The sequence below is a fragment of the Suricata suricatta genome, chromosome 5, assembly GCF_006229205.1.
Source record: "Suricata suricatta isolate VVHF042 chromosome 5, meerkat_22Aug2017_6uvM2_HiC, whole genome shotgun sequence".
In the NCBI taxonomy this organism is placed as follows: domain Eukaryota; kingdom Metazoa; phylum Chordata; class Mammalia; order Carnivora; family Herpestidae; genus Suricata; species Suricata suricatta.
Window position 1 is genome coordinate 137811143 of NC_043704.1, and position 21716 is coordinate 137832858.

Genomic DNA, 21716 nt, shown 5'->3' on the forward strand with positions numbered 1-21716 from the left:
GTTGTTTACATGTGTCGTTAGAGCTGTTATGTGACAGGGTTGTGATTTTCACAGTGGAGCTTCGTGAATTGTAAAATAATTTTAGGGCAGGTTATTATTTTCTCGGAAAGGGATATTATACTTTCAATGTTAAGGTCTAAGGCACTTTTCGTTGTGTCACGGTTTTCGCTTGTGGTGTTGTCAGCCTCAGGACGGGAGAAAGCATTTGGAGAAAAGGTCAAAATAAGGCAGCTTCCAAGAACAGGGCTCTGAATAGCACTCTCCATGAGGGGTCAAAATTTGGAGGGGGACTTTTTGGGGCCCAAGATAACAGCAGCTGACTAACTCCAAATCTTTCCAAATGTCCTTGAATTTTAGAGACCAACAAGAGAAATAAGATTATGTAAATCTAATGCCTTTGGTGGAACAAACTCCACATGACCCGAGGGCAGAGAAACCAAACCTTTTCCTCCAGCTGGGTGAGAAGGCGAGGTGGGGGGGGTCCTACTGTGTGAAAGAAAGAAGAGACTGAACTGAAACCATCACTATCAAAAAAGAAAGACACAGGAAGTATAGCGGTAAAGAAAAACTCTTGCCTCTTGGTGGATCCTTCCTTGACGTAAGGAAAAGGGCTGGGTGTGAGTTGGGCCTCAGAAGCCAGTCCTAGGAAGGCGACACTTGTAGGAGACCCTTTGGAGACTGTGGGGATGGAAAACCAAGATGGATGGAGGGGTGGGGGGAGATGAAATCCTGTGAGGTCAAAGAACCCCTCCCCCAATATAAAGGACACAGGAGCCCTTCTCCCAATGCCTTAGGGCCCAAGTTGGGAGGGAAACACCTAGAGGGGAGTCCTGGAGCACGTCACACCTCAGAGGAGTGCCGAGTGTAATCATGCTAGAACCTGAGGCAACAAGAAAGTTCAGCAATATTGTTCCAGTCTATAAATTGTGATATTTTGATCATCATGAATTTTTATGTTCATTCTGATTTTTTTTTAAATATTGCATTGAAATATTTATTTTGATGACTGAGTTTTTGGTGCCTCCTTAGATTGTATTCTTCCCTAGCCTTTCCCCTGTTCTGGTCCTGCCTCGGGAGCCTGGCTCTGTCATCAAGGGCTGCCGTGGGGAGACATAGATTTCTAGACTTCCAGCTCTCTGCAAAAGCTGGTGAGGCAGCTCTGGTAGCCCCCAAAATCGTCTCAGAAAGAACTGTAGGTGCTGGCTGTTAGATGGGAGAGCCCACTGACAGACTGGGGGGGGGGGGGAGGGTGACCCAAAATAGTAAAAAAGGGTCAGTGGAGACCTGGGGGCAGAACTCACATTGTTTGCCCCCGAGGCCGTTTTCCAATATTGATCTTTCAAAAGCTCCTTACCTCAATCCCCACACCAACCTCCCTATTTTTACCTACAATAGTTCTCTTGACTCAACGGCCTGTTAGTCCAGTCACAGTGACAGACATTTACTATCAACACGCTCCCCGCGACGACGGTCTCCTGACCTGGAAGGAGCAGTTGGTCACAACAGCTGACTGGGACAGGGCTGACAGAGGTGACTCTCGGAGAACCAAGTCCTTGTCCATTCTTTTACAGACTTCATTGGAACCACTGACCTAGAGGAGTTATAGATTCTTCTCTCTGTTCTGTCTTTCTGCAGAGTATCTGGCAGGGTCAAGAGGATGAATCAGCACAAATATAGGGCCATTATTGGAAAACACATTCAAAGTAAATAATAGACTGAAAGTAGATAAAAGGCATAATCTTTGCATTTGGAAATTGTCATGTATTTTCTGTATAAACTCTCTGTAGCTTTTCTCTGTAGAAGACTATGAATCAGTGAAGATAACCAGCAAAAATGCCCCTACCCTACGCACAACCACAGAATTTGAGGAGAAATGTAATTAGATATTTTTTCTAGGAGTAAATGGTACACTGGTATATAACATACCTTCAGAAATGTGAACAGATTATGAGTGTGCACCCTAATCATTTTTACACAATTACCCATATATGACCAGCCCTTAGATCAAGAACTAGCCCCAGAAGCTTCCTCAGACCCCCTCCCAGTAAGCAGCCTCCCCAGGCAATCACCTGCCTGACATCTAAGCCCAGATTATTAGCCTGGTTTTGTATTTTATGTAAATAAAATTGCACAATATGTACTTTTATATCTGGTGCCTTTTGCGCACGTATTATGATCATGATACTCATGTTGTTGCTTGTTTATTGTTGTTACTGTAAAACATTCCCTTTTGTGAAGATACATACACCAATTCATTTCCTATTTTGCAGTGGATGGACATTTGGGTTTTTTTTTAGGTGGGGCTGTTAGTTGATATACATGGCTGCTATGACCTTTCCTGTGTGTGTACAACTTGTCTTACATAGGACATGTCTGGGGTCATATGAAGACATCCCTCCGGGTTATGTATAGGAAGTAAATTGATGTATTCAAGTAATTCTCAATTCAAGTAAAACTCAAGAGACTGTTACTTGAAACAGGCAGGATGCCTCCTCCCATGGCATGAGTGTATGACCACCTTGAACTCAAATTTCATTTTCAGGAGAGCATTTGCTAACACTGAACTCCCTTCTACGAGTCTTGTTACAGTGTATCCACTATATCTAACAGTTCTCGTATTAAGCAACTTAAAATTATGACTTCTCCTCTATACGAACACCTTAGGAACCCATTTTTCAAAACTGACGGCAGCAACATAGCAGGGAACTTCTAATCTGTTTCTAACAGATTGGACTCAGGTCTTGATTCCAGGGTAATGGGGTCCAGCTCTGTCTCAGGCTCTGTGCTGAATGTGGAGCCTGCGTGAGGTTCCCTCTCCCCCTCCCCCTCCTCCTCCCCCTCTCCCCTGCTTACACACATGTGCACGCTCTTTCTCTCTCTGAAATAAAAAAAAAAAAAAGAGACTTGGGCATCCAAAAAAGTCTGTGTGTGTGTGTGTGCGTGCGTGTACGTGTGTGTGTGTGTATGCAACAAATCACTCATTCTTCTATTTTCTGTTCTTTGATATTACTGGTCATTCATATAGTGTTTTCTTTGAACAGATATTTATCGAGTTCACAAAGAACCATATTTTTTAAGTTATGTGTAATATGATTTCTGCCTGAAAAATTCTAGATATGACGCTGAAAGAAGTAACTAAATCATAAAGCATGATGATATATACTGTATAAATAAAGTGTTGTAAGAATGTTCATAAGGGGAAAAAAAATTCCTAACCACTTTTTGCCTTTTCTGCTTCACTTCTGCCACTTTCCCATACACACCAGAGCAACAGTGGCTAGAGGTCACTGGCATCCACATTTATCATTACAACTTACTAAACATGTAAAGCTAAATGGTGAGGTTAACGTTTTATGAAGCTCCAAATGGAAAACAGGCGTGAGAATCCTAGCATACAATGGTGATTTGTTAGCATCCACTTAATTTTAAGTTTTTGCAAAACACAAAGTGGTTTATTTGCCCACTATTCTTTCTCCAAATCCTGGAACGGTGTTTGGAACACAGGAGTTGATCAGTAAATATTTTTTGAATGAAGGATGCAAAGATGTAGTGGCACTGAACTACATTATTGATGATTAAGTCAATGTATAGGGCTCAAAAAATGATACTACTCTGACCCTATGTTGTATCCTCAAAGAAGGAATCTGCAAGAAGACAAGTCACTCTTTGGCATGTAGGTAATGTGTGGCAATGCAGGTTTCTTTGAATTCACTGAATTCATTGGAAGTCAGACATAGAATTTACAGGTGGTTGGACTTAGACTCTAGAATCTGAAAGAACTTAGACTAAGTCTCCCCCTAAGTCACTCGTTAACTGAATGAACTAAGGTTTTAGTTCCTAATCTGTCCAACATGGTTAACAACAATAATTTCTATGCTCACAGGATTCTCGAGAGGGTTCCATGAGGCTGTGTGGGAAAAGCTCAGTGAACAGAACCTGACACATGGTACATTGGATAACAGGAACAGCTCACCATTAGCCTAATCCTATGAGTTAGGGAAAGCCAGTCCTGACACATAGAGTCCCCTGCTATCTGTTGGAAACTGGCATAAGAAAAGCCAGTATCTCGTGGTGAGAAAAATACAGCAGTGGCCTCTAGAGCTGTGTTGCTTTCTTATTTTTTTTAATTTTTTTAATGTTTTTTATTTATTTTTGAGAGACAGAGAGAGACAGCATGAGCAGGGCAGGGTCAGAGAGAGAGGGAGATACAGACTCTGAAGACAGGCTCCAGGCTCTGAGCTAGTTGTCAGCACAGAGCCCGACGTGGGGCCTGAACCCACGAACCGTGAGATCATGACCTGAGCTGAAGTTGGATCTTAACCGGCTGAGCCACCCAGGCACCCCACGCTGTGTTGCTTTCAAGCTCCATAACTACCTGTGGCAGCACTCACTGAGCCACTGTCATCATGGTCATTATTATTAATGTTGTTCTAGTTCTTCAAATAGTATCTTTAGCAGAGGAAAGTATCCTAAATATTCCAAAACTCTGGTTAAGCTCCTTTGTGCCTAAGATGTGATTAACAGCAAACTTTGTTGGGAGAAACCTAACATAAAATATTTCTAATATAGAATATAATATGGAACCCCAAATTGTACTTAAACTAGCTTATAGCTATTTATAAATCAATACATGGTTTGGAACATAATAATTGGAGTGATGACATGGAATTAGAGACAGTTGTTTCTATTTTTTAAATTGTACATTGATTTTGTTATAATATTAATTAATAAACACACATGCTTAAATGCTTATATCCATCAACTATGAAGGAACTTTCATTAGAAAGTTGTTTAACACCATAAGAAACTTTTTTGGAGAAAGACTTTAGAATAAAATTGGAAGGAGCGCCTGGGTGGCTCAGTTGGTTGAATGTCCGACTCTTGATTTTGGCTCAGGTCACGGTCCCAGGGTCGTGGGATCAAGCCCCATGTTGGGCTCTGTGCTGAGCATGGAGCTTGCTTAAGATTCTCTCTCTCTCTCTCTCTCTCTCTCTCTCTCTCTCTCTCTTCCCCTCTCCCCCTCTGACCTTCCACTGCTTGTGCATGCATGCTCTCTCAAAAAAAAAGAAAAAAAGGAAAGAGGGAAAGACATGGGGATATGATGGAAGAAAAATAAGAATTTAGGAGCAGTGGAGATGAATGCACAGATATTAAAAAGATATTAAAAAGAATATTCTTTTCCAAACCAGTATTTTTTTTTAATGTTCAAGTAATTATATGGTACAGAATCTTTCCACTGAACTTTCTTATGCTTTACATTGTCAATTGTCAATTGACTTTTATTTTAAAAAAGTTCCAAGAAGGCCAGGTGGCTCTCTATGTACTGCATGTGAGCCTAAGGGACTAGAAATCATCTATTTTCAGACAGGCCTTTACCCCTACTCCTCTGGGATGGTTTCTTCCTTGCACATTGAGCAACATGTCTTCGCCCTCTTGGCATGCTTCCTTGTAGTGCTAGAAGCCAGAGTTTGTGCTTGGTTAACATACTATTTCAGTTCTATCTTGGTTTCCCATATTGCCATCACCGAATAACATCTTTGCCTTTCAAAGCAAACATTGAGCTTGTTTTACGAACATTTTGAGAAGAGCTTGTGCCATTTAATGTTCTCCGTCATTAGGTCTAGTAATTCTTCTTAGTCACTGGAGAAGGATTAATTTGGTTAGCCAGGAATAGACTCAGTTCTGTTTTCCAATTAGTGAACTCATTTTCATTCAGATGATGGAAAGAAGCTAGAGGGGTCCTGCTTTAAGCATAGAACCACTGGGTCTAACAATTTTGTTTTGGAAAGGCTGTGGCAATAAGAACCAGGTGATCCTGATCCTCAGCTCTTGGCTTGAGCTGTTTGTAAAATTCGTCACCTGAACTGAATTATTCAGGTGGAAGAAATATTAGTAAGAAGAAGATGGTTCCCCTTGTTCACATAAATGATGAAAGAAACAAGGTTACATCATTTGTGGCCTGTGGAGTCCTCAGAGGACTTCTGCACGTATAGTATCCATGAGAACCCCCAACATGGTCATGATCCCCATTTTAATAGTAAGAAAAATGAAACTCAGAGAGGTCAAATGCCTTTTTAAGGGTTATGGTGCTAGTGAGTGGCAGAAACTGGACGAAAGCCCAGATTCTAAGCCTGCCGTGCGAAGGTCAGATGCTAAGTGATAGGGAGTTAACAGACATAAATAAACTATATTTTGGCCCATTTGGCTGAGATCTTGAACCATGACCTATATTTGCCTTTTTTTTTTCCTATGAGGCATTTCCATCTCTATGTGTCCCACTTTTCATAAGAATGTAAATTAATCTCTACTAATCTTGCTGAATCAACAAGCAGACTAAAATAATCACTGAGAAGAATGTACTGTCTTCATTTATCTTCCTAGGGAGTTAATTTTTGAGACTTAATTATTAGAAACACTGTCCCTTTGCACTTGCGGTCACTTATGCAGAGCTGCAAAACATAGTCAGTGTGATTTCATTCTCTCCTTATGCGGATCTGGAATTTGATGCCTGAAGAGAGGACTCAGACAGAAATTGAGGCACTAGCTGTTGCTCTCTGGATATGGGGACCTTTTCCTCAGTGTCTTTTCTCCACTCAGGGGTTGATCCCCAACTCCTCTTCCCAACTATAAGAAGAAAATTATTACAGACATGCACAGATATTTAAGTCGTTGGCTTCACATCTCTTCAAGACCTATCACAGAGAGTGTGTGGGAGTGGCGGGGGGGGTGTGTGTGTCACATTCCAGAAAGATCTTAAATTTAAACTTTGACATTTTCTCCAAATGAAGATACTCAGATAATTTTATGGTGCAGATGATAAAAGTGTGGGGTTTATTTACTTTTTATTTTTCAAAAACATTTTAATTTATTTTTGAGAGAGAGAAAAACTAAGTGCGAGCAGGAGAGGGGCAGAGAGAGAGGCAGAGACAGATCCAAAGAAGGCTCTAGGCTCTGAGCTCTCGGCACAGAGCCTGATGCAGAGCTTGAACTTGTGAACCATGAAATCATGACCTGAGCCCTAGTTGGATGCTTAACCGACTGAGCCACCCGGGTGCCCCAAAAGTGTGGATTTTAGAGTCAGACTGCCTGCTTTCCAATTCTGGCCTCCCCTCTTAACACTGTATGACTTTAGGCAGCTCACAGAACCTTTCTGTGACACATCACCCTTACCTGTGTGATGGGGATAAGAATTGCAGGTACCTTATGGAATTGTTCAGGGTGCAGTGAAAATATATCTTTTAGGCACTAGAGACAATAAGCATTGGCTATTACTACTTGTGCGTTAGAGTTAAAAATGGCGTAGAGTTGTAATGCATAAGCACTTAAAATATGCCACAATTTTATAAACGTGGTAAGGCATTTTGCCAAAATTTTCGATGTATTAAAATCCTCAAGAGATGGGAATATTCCACCTTTCTGCTAAAGAATTCCTTCTTTGAAACTTACTGTGGATTGCTGTCAAAGTGTTTGTGGTGAATATATAGATATTCCTTGTTTTTGAGCATATAGATATTTAAATTTAAAATCAAGTAACGTTCAGAAGGGTGATTTGAACATGAAATATTTTTAGTCATAGAATTTGTTCTAATAATCACTCTAGGCTCTATCCTTCATCCTGCCAATGTTCTTTTGTAGGGCCATTGACTCCCAAAGTAAAAAATTAATCCTAAGGGCAGGTTCATGTTGCCATGTTTTTCTCTATTTTTACAAATACCACCTGAGCTCCTCTAATTTTACCACCACTAATTTGACACTTAGATATTTCATTATGCCTTTAGGCTTGTGATTATATACCTTTCCTCCTTCTCTAGATTTTAAGTGCTGTTAAGGTAAGAATTCTCATTGCAGTCCCTGAGTCTACTTATGCCTCTGACTCCTGAGCCCATAGGTATTGCCTCTATTTTACCTCTGTCACATCAGGGCAAAGGTCAGATGCCCTGACGATTTCCTTAGGAGATCCCTGTAAAACAGGCATTTCGTGAGTGTCAGAGAAATGTACACATCATTTTGGGGAGGGCTGATTGTGAGCGGCCACACTATTGGAAACACATATGACACTCATCTTCTTTTCTCTCCATCTTGCTGCCATCCATCCACTCTTTACTAGAGTGCCCATCCAGAGTTCTGGATTCTTCCCTCTGTAGCATTTGGGGTCTTTATTCCTTTACTTCAGTGTCTTCAGGGACAACCAATTCCTAACAAGTAATTTGGGGGAAAACATTTTCTCCATCGTCTTCCTTTCTTGGTTTTCCTGGAGCAGCAACTAGCCTTTTTGTTATGCATCTACAATAAGCATTGATCCATGTTGCCTGGTGATACAGAATGCTTGATTGTGACAGAAGCAACTGTGATCATTGGGGACAGGTGGTGAGTGTTTCTTGGAGAATCTGGGAAGGGTCTTCCTTGGGTATGGGATCGTACCTCCTTGCTACGGATTGAATGTGTCCCCTCATTTCATAGGTTGAAATCCTAGCCGTCAAAATGATAGTTTTGGAAGTGGGCCTTTGGGAAGTGATTAGATCATGAGAGAAAAGCCTCATAAATGGGATGAGCGCCCTCCTAAAAGAGACCTCAGAGGTCTCCCCAACCCCTTCTTCCATCTGAGGTTACAGCAAGAAGATGGCCATCTGGGAGGAAGTCGGGCCTCACCAGATACAGAATCTGCTGGTGTCTTAATCTCAGACTTCCCAGCCTCCAGAACGACGAGCCATAAATTCCTGTTGTTCATAAACCACCCCAGACTACAGTGTTCTGTCAGAGCAGCTCGCTGGGACTGAGACACTTCCCCAGCAGGATTACCCAGCAAAGGGATCTCTTCTGACTAATAGTGGAAGCATTAAGGAGAGGTGTGTTCTTAAACTGGCCACTCCCACTTCTTTTAGACCCTCAGAACTGATAATCACTGGAAAGCTTATGAACTCTAATCTCAAGCCTGGGAAATACCTGGAAGAGTATGTTTCTCTTAACCTTAACTCTTACTGATGGTGTGGAAAGGCCACGAATCTTAAAGGAATCCTGTATTTTCACTCCTCTCCAAGCAGTCCGACTACAGCCTCAGGGATAAGCAAAAAGCTAGGTAGTACATTCTGCATGTGGCAAGTCAGGTCATGTTTCTCTATCGCTTTCCTTGTGACAGGGCAAAGCGCTGAAGGTTCCCAGAACCCAGAGGTCAAAGAGAGTCCATGTTCCTCATGAGAAGAGCTGATCAGAGGTAAGTGCTCGTGGTTTCTAGAGGAGAGATCCGTGGAAAGGCTAAAACTCTAGCAAACACGCCTAGAGAGGAGATATTGTCTCCTCATGACTCGAGAGGTTCAGGCGGTAAGAGGTTATTGAGGGGAGGTTGGACGCACCAACTCCCCCTACGAGGAGGGGCAGGACTTCAGGCTCCAGTGTGGACATGGGCTCTGTCTTAACACGTCTGAAGCAGACATAACAGTGCGTATACAGACCTTCCAGTTAACGCTTGAGTGAGATTCTGGAAGGTGATGTAAAAACCACGTCATAAATGTTGGATGATAGAATAGACCAGCGTTACCCAAAGTGTGGACTGCAAGATGTTTTTAGGTGATATATAGCTCATCTTTTAATTTTTTATAGATTTGCATTTACGAAAATAGAAGGAACCGTACGAATTAGCTCATCAAACCCGAGATTCCACGCCCCTTAGGCAAATAGTAAGAACTTTAGGCGATGCGTTCAAGCAGGTCCAGAATTGTTTCAAGACTTTGATGACTGACTTTTCACCCAAACCACGTGTAATATCGACAGCACAGATGTTATTAACTGCTGGTACGGATTTGTGTAGATCGAACGTCCACCTTTACTGTCACACATTTTTCAGGGATGCAAGGAAAGAAGGGGATTGGACTATTTAAATAACGTGATGATATGTGAATAGGCAAATTTAGGGCAGTTGGTTAGACAACCACTTGGTGGAGATGTTGCAGAAGAGATTCAAGCACTAAATGGGTAAAACGGACTTTGAGGTTCCTTTTCTGCTGAAGAGTGTCTACTCTTATGGGACCTGAAGAAAGGGACGTTATAAGGAAAGGACAGCATCGCAGATATCCAAGAATACAGGACCTTCTCAACATTCCTATAATGATGCGGCCTGGCACTTCCTGGTCAGGGGCTAGTTTCCTTGGGATTTCTTGCACTATGAGAAATGCCTCCACAATGAACAGCCATACTACACCCCACATAACTTTTGAATGCTTTCCTGGGCATTCCTTTGGATGAAAAATCTCTTGATAATTGTCTGAACCAAAAACTTTAACCGCATTTGCTGTATTAACAGCATTTTATAATTATTGTAACATACACCTGTTTTTCCAGGTATACAACTATTGTAATTCACAGGGCCATTATTTTAATGGTGAAAATCCATTTTAATTAATTAATTTTATTTTTTTAGTGTTTATTTATTGAGATGGGGAGGGGCCAATAGAGAGGGAGACAGCGGCTCCGCACTGACCGCAAAGAGCCTGATATGGGGCTTGAACTCATGAACCGTGAGATCATGACCTGAGCTGAAGACAGATACTTAAGTGACTGAACCATCCAGGCTCCCCAATCCATTTGAATTTATATTTACTTTTATTCCTACTAAGATTAGGACCTTTTATTAATTTTTAAGACATCATGTATTCATTTGGGTTATATCATCTATGGATTTTATATCCGGTTCTGTTGAAAATCTTTGAACTTGTAGCTCCCTGCACACATTCTATGTTCATTAATAGGGCACCGTTTGTCTCTCCAAAGAGCAAGTCCTATGATTTGGTGAGAGAATTTAATTCAGTTCTGGTGTCACAGAAATTCTAAACACTGGGATTTCTAGAAAACCATTAGTTAGAAGTTCCCCCAACAACTCCTGAAGAAACCTGGATTTCTATACTATTTCAATCTCCAATTAGATTTTCTTCAGATAGAACAAAGAAATATCTCTATCCCACAGAAATATTTAGACCAACCATTCATCTTTTTAGCTTAGCTGTCCTCAGACTTCACGTTCACTGAATCACCTTGGCCACTTGTAGAAAATGCCGGTTCAGGTCCCATCATCCTAAACTTGCATTTTAAAGAAGTGTCTTCATATTTCTAATACAGGTAGTTTCTTTTTTCCCCCATTTTTAAAAGTTTATTTATTTTTGAGAGAGAGACAAACACAGTGTGAGTCGGGGAGGAACAGAGAGGGGGGGGGGAGACACAGAATCTGAAGAAGGCTCCAGGCTCCCAGCTGTCAGCACAGAGCCCAAGGCAGGCCTCGAACCCATAAACTGCGAGATCATGACCTTAGTCGAAGTCACGCTCTGACTGACTGAACCACCCAGGTGCCCCAGATATACGTAGTTCGTGAGTCACCCATTTCAGAACACTGCTTTGAGAATATATGATTCATACTGGGGTTGAAAAGAGAAACAAACCAGATCTTGATATTTCACTTGTCAAAATACTTTTCCTACAGGCCCCACAAGTATAGGAGACCCTGCTGGGCCTGTGGGTAGAATCAACCAATTTTTTAAAGCAAATATTTCAGATGTTTTCCCTGGCTAAAAGGGAATTACCCTAGTTTCAGCAAATATATATCTGGATATGAATGTAAATGCAAGACAATAAAAAAGATAGCGTTTCTCTGCTAAATGATATACTTCAGCTGGTTTCATAAGTTCAAGATTATCCTACACATCTTAGTTTATGAAGTTGGTTAAGAGCAAAACAAATTAAATGAACTTTGGTGATACTTATTTTAATCCATTAGAAAAGCTGTTCTGAATGTCCTACTTTAAAGGAAAGTCAATGAATTTCAGGCTATTGAATCTCAGACTTAGATTTGGCAAAGGGTGCACCATTGTTCACGTGGTACTTCAGCCTCAGCCTTTTGTTTGAAAGCTCTGTTTAAACAGTTTAGAGAACCTAACATTAGAAAGGCCGAGAATTAATTAGCTGAGGTTAGCACGGATGTTGGTTACTAAGTACATTAGGCAGTGGTCTTCCGAGAGGCAGACACACTCTTTCTCTCATATATAGAGATTTTCAGGATTTGTTTCATGTGATTATGGGAGCTGGCAAGTCTGAAATCTACATGGCAGGCTGACAGACTGGAAATTCCAGTGGGAGTTGCTGTTTCCATCTTGACTCCAAAGGCAATCTCCAGGCAGAATTCTTTCTTTTTCAGGAGACCTCAGTCTTTTCTCTTAAGGCCTTCAACTGATTGGATGAGGCCCCCATATATGGTGGAGGGTAATCTGCTTTGCCGAAAGTCTGTTGATTTAAATATTCTTAACATCTAAAAAAATATAGCTTTCAGGGAAACTGGGTCCTCAATCAGTTAAGCATCTGACTTCCAGCTCAGGTCATGATCTCACAGTTTGTGGGTTCAAGCCTCGCATAGGGGTCTGTTCTGACAGCTCAAAGCCTGGAGCCTGCTTTGGATTCTGTGTCTCCCTCTCTCTCTGCCTCTCCCCCACTCATTCTTCCTCCCTCTCTCTCTCTTTCTCCCCGCCCCCCTCTCCCTCTCTCAAAGAAAAGAATAAACAGGGACACCTGGGTGGCTCCGTCGGTTCAGCCTCCAACTTCAGCTCAGGTCATGATCTCACAGTTTGTGGGTTCAGGCCCTGCATCAGGCTCTGTGCTGACTGCTCAGAGTCTAGAGGCTGCTTCAGGTTCTGTGTCTCCCTCTCTCTCTCCCTCTGCCCTTCCCTGATCACGCTCTGTCTCTCTGTCTCTCAATAATGGATAAATGTTAAATCAATAAATAAACATTAACAAATTATAATAAAAAAATTAAAAATAAAATAAAATAAATATCTTGCCAGCAACACCTAGACTGGTGCTTGACTAAAACAACTGGTCACCAGAGTCTAGCCAAGTTGACCAATAAAATTCACCACCACAGTATGCTAAATAATGAAGAACCAAATGGAAACCTTAAACTTGAAACAATGGTGTCATCTCTGAAAGCTATGCCACAGCGTTACCTAACCCAAGTGGTTTTTTTCCCCTCCTCCATACTACTGTAATGTTGGGAAATGCCTGTTTTAGGAGAAATCTTAACTCTTCTCTATGTCAAAAATTAATACGTTGTATTTATAAAATGATGGGGAAAGCTTTAAAACTCTAGGAAACTTAAAATCAGAAGGACTTTTCTGGATTCCTATCCTCCATTCTAGTATGAGTGGATTAAGAGTTTTATCTAATGGTCCAATTCTGTGAACACAGGAAAGGCAACTCTTCCCCCTCTTTAGTGAAAAGACCCCCGGCATTGTTTGTGCCGGTGATGACGTACTGTGATGCCATCCAGTTAAAGCTTTATTCTTCCTTATCTCTTTGTAACATATAAGATTATAATTTGGTTCTTCTCATCTTCATTTTAAAACCATAGAACCAAGTTTCTAGCCACCAATTCAGCCACTGCTTTCTGTATCCTATAGCTTTATGACTCTAACTCTGAACATCACTTTTCTAGCCACAGGGTTAGAGAAGGCAATTTATTCAAAATAAATAAGCAAATAACTTGATATTGGCCTTTCTACATGGATTGGAATGATCCCATGTACAAATTTCCACTTTGGGGAAGATCTTAGGAAATACTAAGTTCCAGCTTTTCATCGATTCAGCCTCAGAATATTTGGGTGTCCTGGAATTTCCTTTTATTCCCCCCACCCATTTAGCTGTGGCCTTTGAGAAAGGTAGGCCTTCCGGAAAGACAGGAAGACTTCCATTTGGTCAAGGCTCATGCTTCAATCATTTCTGCATTTCTCTTTTAAGCAATGCTAGTCACTCTTGAGTTGGGTTCCTTGAAGCTAAAGGCCGACCTTTCACCCCTGTTCCAGAAGGACTCTCTTTCCCCAGGCTCTGAGACACCAGCTCCTTGGGTCCCTGTCTCTGCCCCTGCCCCGTGCCTCAGGAAGGTCTGCTGCTTGTTTTGTCACCTCCACCTGCCAATCAGCAGTGTGAGGAGGGGATGTCTGATGAGGTCCCCTGACACGATTTTGCTGCCAGTCACAAACAAACACATTCCTTCTTAAGGAAACAACCTGCAGCTTTGTTTTCACCACCCCAGCTTGCAGAAAGAAATCCAAGGCTAATAGTGTTAGATTCATGTCAAAGGCATTATTTATGCTCATTAGACATAGTGTGGAAACACAGTGGCTTATACACATGCTGGGGCATTTTGCTCCCCCACTTGCCACTTTATCGCTATCTTGTTAAGTGTTAATCCAACACTTACATAGTAATTGATTATTAAAAATATACAATTATGTCTAATTTTCTAATTCATGGAAAGATACAGACTTTGGTTTTGCATATTTATGTGGCTCTGTGTGTGCTTTTTCAGAAAATGGGCTGAGAGATCATGAGTCTACTAAAAACTAATTTATGAAACCGAATTAAAACTTACTATATTTTACTGAGAAATGGCATCCATGGTTTTGGTGTCTAAGATTAATTTCCTAGGAAAGCAGAAGAAAGATTCATAAATGTGCAGGAGTGCAGAACCACATTGATTTTTTTTTTCATTCAACAGCAATCATTGAATTAAATTGCTGCTTTATTCCAGATATGTTTTTTGAGAGCCAACTAATTCCCAGGCACAGGGGTAGGCTTTATACGTGATGAGGAGCAAGCACACAAGGTTGTAATCACCACAGAACTTGAATTGCCATGTGTGGGATGGGTGGGGTGGGAAATATTGAACAAATGAACCCCCCAAGAAGTATATATACATGAAGGCTTTCAAATAATGATAAAGAAGAATGCAAAGGAGACGATCAAGGTAGCATGAGAGAAAATAAAGGGGTTATTGTCATATCGGTCAGTACGCCAGACACTGGAATAATAGAGGGCCATTCAAGATTGAGACACTAGATTTTCAGTCCAGTTCGGGAAACAACAGATAAACTAATGGGTAATAATCCAGTTTGGTGGGTTCTGTGATAACCCTCATGAGTGAGGTCATCTGGGGGCCCTAGGAAACCTAATTTTTCTTGGAAGACTCAGAGAAACCTCTGGAAGGAGCTAACCTGTCACCTTGAAGGAACTTAGTTATTTCATTAATGACCATATTACACGAAGCACCTTCCCTGTGGTATAAATGACTTCTTTACCAAGCTGTGAAAGGGAACGAAGAGCACATGGGTCTCAGCTGAGGGGAGAGAACTGGAGGAAAGAATTAAAGAATAAATACAGAAGTGAAGGTTTTTTGTTTCGATGCTTGTCCTAGTCCTAGAGTTTGTGTAGTTGAATGTTTCTTTGACTTTATAGAGAAGGGTAATTATGTTCGAAAAGGGCCATTTACCTAAGGTGTAAATCAAGGGGAAACAGATCCCTTTCTCTGCAGCCAGTGTTAGAGCACTTGGGGCTTTCTGATCCACACACAGCAGCCCCATCTGTCTTTGTACCTGCTGTTCATTCTTCTTCATACCGCAGCGTCCTGCCTTTTCTCTACTTCGCATCGGTAACTTCTCCCTGACCTTTGGGAATGTCTTCAGATGTCCTTTCCTTAGAGCGGTCCTTCCTGATTCTTCAAGAGAGAATTAACTTCTCCCTCAAGCAAGGGTTCTTGCAGTTTCTTCTATGTAATTCTCTCATATTTTTCTGCCACATCATGTTATGATTGTTTATTTATTTGTCTCTACCAGTAAATTGATGAGATCTCTTAAGAAAATATGTTTAAGTGTCTCTTACTCATTAGCTATTGCAGAGTCTAGGATCCGGCGAATGCTTAATAAATATTTGGTGAATTAAAGGACAAATGAATAAGTAAATGAATCAGTGCATTCATGGTCTTCTGAAAACACTCCCAATATCTATCCTAACCCATCTCTCAAAGCTGACAGTAGTTTGAAGGCAGATTTTTTAATAGAATGGCACCAGGATCACCCTAACCCAATCTTCAGTAGGTTTTATCAGTTGCATTGATGCATAATCTATAACTCCATAGCTGAGTGCCTTAAAACAATAGTACCAGTTAATTATGTTGCAGCTTCTGGGGGTCAGGATCTTATGAGTCATTCAGTTGGACAACGTCAGCTCAGGTTTCTCATGAGCTGCTGTCATCTGAAGGCTTGACTGTGGCAAGAGGATGCATCCCCCACGTGGCTCACTCAGCTTGCTGGCAAGTTGGTTTCTCCTCATTTGGGCCTCGTCTTGGGGCTTCTTGAATATCCTAACCACATGACAGTGGGCTTCCTCAGAGTAGGCAATCCAGGAGACAAAGTGGAAACTTCAGTGCCTTCTATAACCTACTCTTGGAAGTCACACACTTTTGCTATATTCCACTGGGTAAAAAAAGCTAGCTGTGTTTCAGTGTGGGAGAAAACAACACAAAAGAGAGGATACAAAGAGTTGAGGGTCATTGGGGCCATATTGGAAAGTCTTTTATCACATCTGGCTGTGTGAATTTTTTCTGTATTCTTTGAGGGGAATCAGAGTCTCCTTTACTAGGCTTTCCCCCAAGGGGAATTTGGGAAGGGTCGTGAAGAGAAGGTTAAACCCATGGGGAAGTACACATGAACCACATATGAACTGTTGACAGGCAAAGATTCCTTGACTTATCTCTAACCTTTCACCTATAGTCCCCCGTGACCTCTGGTAACATAAATACATTTCCACAACATCCCTCTTTTGTGGGTGTTATTTTCCTTATTACGGATGATAAGTTAGGGTCAAAACACAGTTAGGGGAATTGCCCAAGGGTACATCATATGTCACTGTCAGAGTCGAGATTACAACTCAAGATATCTGAATCTCATGCTTATATTTAGACCGGACTACCTCTGGGGCATAGTGAATTGTAGCATATGCTAACTTCTCCGAAGTTCTTTTAGTCTACCTAACCCTTACTGAATTCATTCCCTTACCACCACTACACATGCCACCACCCCTAATCCATACACATATTTTAAACATAACACACACACATACAGACATACTTAACACACACACACACACACACACACACACACACACACACCCCTCACTCTTTCCCCATATCTTCTGAAAACCCAAACATGATAGCCTCTCTCTTGTGCCAACAGAGAGCCTCTAGGGGGTACTTTCAGAGTAAAAGCTGAGGCTCCCATGTTCAAAATGAGAAAGCTATAATTTTCATATTGTATCTCCTTGCCAATTGTAAATCAGTCATTTTAAGGATGCTTCCCATTCTTGTTTCCCTTCAGGCAGCTCTTATTCCTCTCCGGAAAAAGAAAAGATTTGCTTTATAGCTAACTGCAGGACTGAAATGACATATAAAATAGTAACAGCAGGGAACAAATGTGTCCCTAAAGTGGCAATATGGTGCCTCTTTGTGTGTTTTAAAGCTTTGGAGTGAGAGGCAATTTTTCTTTTCAGGCTTCTATTTGAATAGGTGTTGAAAATTTAGAAAACAATATTAGGTGTGTTCAGTAATGGAGCCTGACCTGAGTTGTTCTGTACTATCAGTGGTAAGGACATATATATTTTTTAATATATTCTATATTACTCTGGCCAGCTGCTCAGATGATATTTACAGGGCAAAGCTATCAAGCTAATAACAAAGATTGTTCCATTATTAGGTTGGAGTTTTTTGTTTATTATGTAATACTTTTTCCACCGAAACCACTGGTGTTCTATATCATTAATTGAAAAACTACAGAATGAAAACCCTATTTTATTCACTCCTTCATCTTTCCCCTTCCTTCCTTTCAGTGTAAGAAATAGCCATTCTGACTGCCAAAGCTGTTTTCATTTTTTTTTCTTTTCCTTTTTGTCAAATAGGACAATTCAAACATTTCTTTTGAAACAAAGAGCCCAAAAGCCAAAATAATGCCTATATTTCTCCAAACTCCCTGTAGTATCAATAAATCCAAAGGGCTGACAGCACAGGGAAAGTTCTACACTGAGAAAAAGAGCAAATTGGATCAACAGTGTTGTTCATTATCCTCCATATTAGAAAACAATGCTGCTGAAAGTTATTTCCTGGAGGGAAGACCCCTGTGTGACCTGCTTCCTCACCACACGCCTGTGCAAGGCCTCCCTCAGCTGGGACTTGCAAGCATCATTTCAAACAAAGGAAGAACTGCCCGTTCTTTTTTCTTTTTCTCTGTGCCCCTTTTCCTTTCCTCATTTCACATTGCTAAACCGGGGTCTTCATGAATCCCTTTCAACATTCATCACATGAATTATGGAACGATTTATCCCCCGAAGGTCACCATTTCACAGTAATTGTTGGAAGAAGAGGGATGGCCACACACTGAGCCATGCTCCATCCGCACACATGAGGTGGGAGAATTTCCCACAGTGCCCAGCAGCATGGCCATTATCTCCACTCCCAACCGACTCTTCATTTGCCACTGACAACCTGGGCAACCTTGGGTTTCTCTGCCTCATGTTCTCTTCTGGAACATGGCTTGCCAGTTCCTTTCCATTGCAGATAGCTTTTCCAACTCTAGAAAAGCAAGCCCAATAGGTAGCATTTCCAGATTGTGGGCTTAAAGAGTAGAGCCTCCTGAGATTGGTGATGACACATATGCCCAGTGGGAGTGGGATTGGAAAGGAGGCGAAATGCGGATCTACAACTGGCCTGTGCTGTAGGATAATCATGCACTTTCCTCTTACAGAGTCTAAGCCACATGAGAAATAGATCCAGGGGCCAGGAATCAGCATGTCAACCCGATTGGCAACATCGGATTGGTGTGCAACGGAAGCTCAACTGGTCTCCTGTTCCTTCCCTCCCTGATCGCCTACCCCCAGCTCATAACCCCATGCTTAGCACTTAATATGTGGTCTAAGCCCTCCATATAGATTAGAAACCCACTAAATTTTCACAAGTCTTTGAAGTAGATGTTATTATGACCCCCATTTTATAGGTGAGAACATGGGGCCACAGGGAGGTTGAGGAGGGTACCCAAGGTCACACGGCATTTGTGTGGCAGAATCAGCATTCGCAGCCTGTGCTACCACAATACTGGTCTTAAGCAGGCAAAGCAGCTAGAGAGGAGAATCTGCTTCCGTATGGAACTGGTCAAAGGATGCTGCGCAGGGAGGTCATTGTATGAGGGTGTGGGTGGGGGTCTGTCCAGGTGCCCTGAAGACCTTTCTCTAATCTTGCAAATTAGATAAGTTACTCCTCCTCTCTTGGGAGGAATGAGCAAGGCAGTGGGAATGTTCTTCCAACCGGACAGATGTGTTTATTTTATGTGCCAAGGCCAGAATACAGGGAGAGAGGGAAGAAATAGTTTCTTATTCAGGGTCGGCATCACTTCAGAATGATAAGAAGAGCCAGCGGTGGGGCACCTCGCCGGCTCAGTCGGTGGAGTGTGTGACTCTGGATTCTGGGGTTGTGAGTTCGAGCCCCAGGCTGGGTGTAGAGATTACTTTAAAAAATAAATAAAATTTAAAAGAAGAAAAAGAAAAGCTAGTGCTGCATTCTATACTAGAGGCCAAGAGTTAAGCCTTTGGGGGAAGTCCAGCCCCAGAATGGTAGCAAGCAGGACAAACTACGTGATCTCTGGGGCCCAAAACAAACTGAAAGTACAAGGTCCCTTGTTTAAAATTATTAAGAATTTTAAGATGGTGACAACAGAACATTAAGCCAAGGAAAGGGTCATTCTAAGCATGGAGTGTTGTGTGGCTGTACACGTCACACACTCAGGGAGCCAGCCCTCATGGTAAGCCTAGAACTCTGGGATCTAGGACATGATGAATGTGGAGATTTCTCCAGGAACCAAAGACAGCAAGATCATTATGCCACTTTGATTAATGAGAAGCAGTAGCAAAATAGTACAGCTGCACAGCAGAATCACCCGGGAGCTCTAAAAAAATACTAATGCCAGGTGAACCAGGATTTCTGGGCGTAGGATCTGGGGAATTGGTGCTTTTAAAAAAGCTCCCCATAGAAAAAATAGTTTCAAACAGAGAGGGAGGCAAAAGATAAGAGACTCTTGAATACAGAGTAGGGGGCAAAAGGGAGGGGAAATGGGTGATGGGCATTGAGGAGGGCACCTGATGGCATGAGCAACAAGTGGGTGTTACATATAAGTTATAAACCATGAGAATCTACTTCCGAAGCCAAGAGCACACTGGATACACTGTATGTTAGCTAACTTGACAATAAATTATATTTAATAAATAAGTAAATAAATAATAAAAAGCTCCCCATGAGGGCCCAATGTGTGGCACAGTCAGAAAGAGTGGGTAATTTTATTACTAACCAGCTTCAGAATCCTCAAGAAGACATCTTGAGCTGTGGTTCTAGAATTTTCCTTTTGGAGATCCTCAGGTCTGAGGTACTGCAAAGGCAGTGCCTCCATCTGAGCCTGGCATGTTACATGTGAGTGGAAAATGTTGCAAATCAGGAAAATGCATCCTCGGCATTTGTCTCCGGAGGCAGCAGGAAGCAATGGAGACCGAGGAAAACTCTGGATGGAGCCCAGGTGGTATCTAAAGAGAGTGACAGCTTCTCGGTCCTTGGGCCATTGTGTCATGAGGGACGTGTTCCTGAGCGGCCAGATCTTGTTATTCATCAAGAGAAGATGGCCCTCCAGACTGCTAAAGGAAGTATCTCAAGTTCTACATGTGCTGATGAATTCAAATAAAATACAGAACAAGAGTAACAAAAAAGGTAGAGTCGTCTGATTCGGGCCCCACAGAACAGAGGAGGTGGCTCACGGACTGTCAGCAGCTGAACAAAACAGCCACAGGAGTCCGAGACAAGTAGACATTTGGACTGGAAAACACTCATTTCGTGGATGAAGACACTGGGACTCAGAGAAAGGGAGGGGACCCAACCAGCCACACCGTGAGCTCACGGAGACACCAGGGGTGGAACACAGGGTTCCTGATCTGACTCTTGTATTCTTTCTCCCACACCGCATCTTATTTGGAGAAGAAATGCAGCAGATGCAAAATGCAGTGATTCCTCACAGAGCATTTGGACAGGATTAACCACAGTTTGTGTCACATTAAATTCATTGTTCTCCTGATCACTTAAATGACTGGACTTGGTTTGAATCAATGCAGATCTCATATAGTTTGCTGTTTTATTTACAGTGATGTCTGTAGCATGTATAGTAGATGCCTGTCTTACAGCAGACGCTCAGTAAATATTTGTTGAATGACTAAATGAGTGAATTCATCACTGAATATCACAGACTCTGGGGTTTTATGGTCTTTATTTTTTTTTTTAACTCAGGCATTCCCTTAATCATAATGACATTGTTAGGTTACATTTTTAAAAATAATTTTGTTAATGTTTATTTTTAAAACAGAGAGAGACAGAGTGAGCAGGGGAGGGTCAGAGAGAGAGGGACACACAGAATCTGAAGCAGGGTCCAGGCTCTGAGCTGTCAGCACAGAGCCCTGACGTGGGGCTCGAACCCACATACCGTGAGGCTCGAACCCACAAACCGTGAGATACGACCTGAGCCGAAGTCGGACACTTAACTGACTGAGCCACCCAGGCTTCCTTCTTAGGCTACATTTTAAGCTACCCAATTGAATTCACTGAGGAAATAAATCAATGTTGTTCTTGAATCGAGAGGAATCACTCTTTGCAGGAATATAAATACGGCTCTAATTTAAAAGTAGCCAATCAAAAATGAACAAATCAAAAGACTATAGATGCTGGCGAGGGTGTGGAGAGACGGGCACCCTTCTACACTGTTGGTGGGAATGTAAACTGGTGCAGCCACTCTGGAAAACAGTGTGGAGACTCCTCAAAAAACTATCGATAG

At 41.9% G+C, this 21716-nt stretch overlaps 1 long non-coding RNA gene across 3 annotated transcripts in view; it reads left to right on the plus strand.

Moving 5' to 3' along the window:
- The window catches only part of LOC115292872, a 35851-nt gene extending 17039 nt beyond the window's left edge, over positions 1-18812 (plus strand). The window contains exons 1-3 of one of the 3 annotated variants that reach the window (XR_003909189.1): positions 8346-8367; positions 9137-9211; positions 18603-18812. This is a non-coding gene — a long non-coding RNA (uncharacterized LOC115292872). Of the gene's footprint in view, positions 1-8345; positions 8368-8440; positions 8847-9136; positions 9212-18602 lie in introns of those variants that run through there. The other 2 variants (XR_003909188.1, XR_003909187.1) reach the window with 2 other exon arrangements.
- Positions 18813-21716: the final 2904 nt, after the last annotated feature.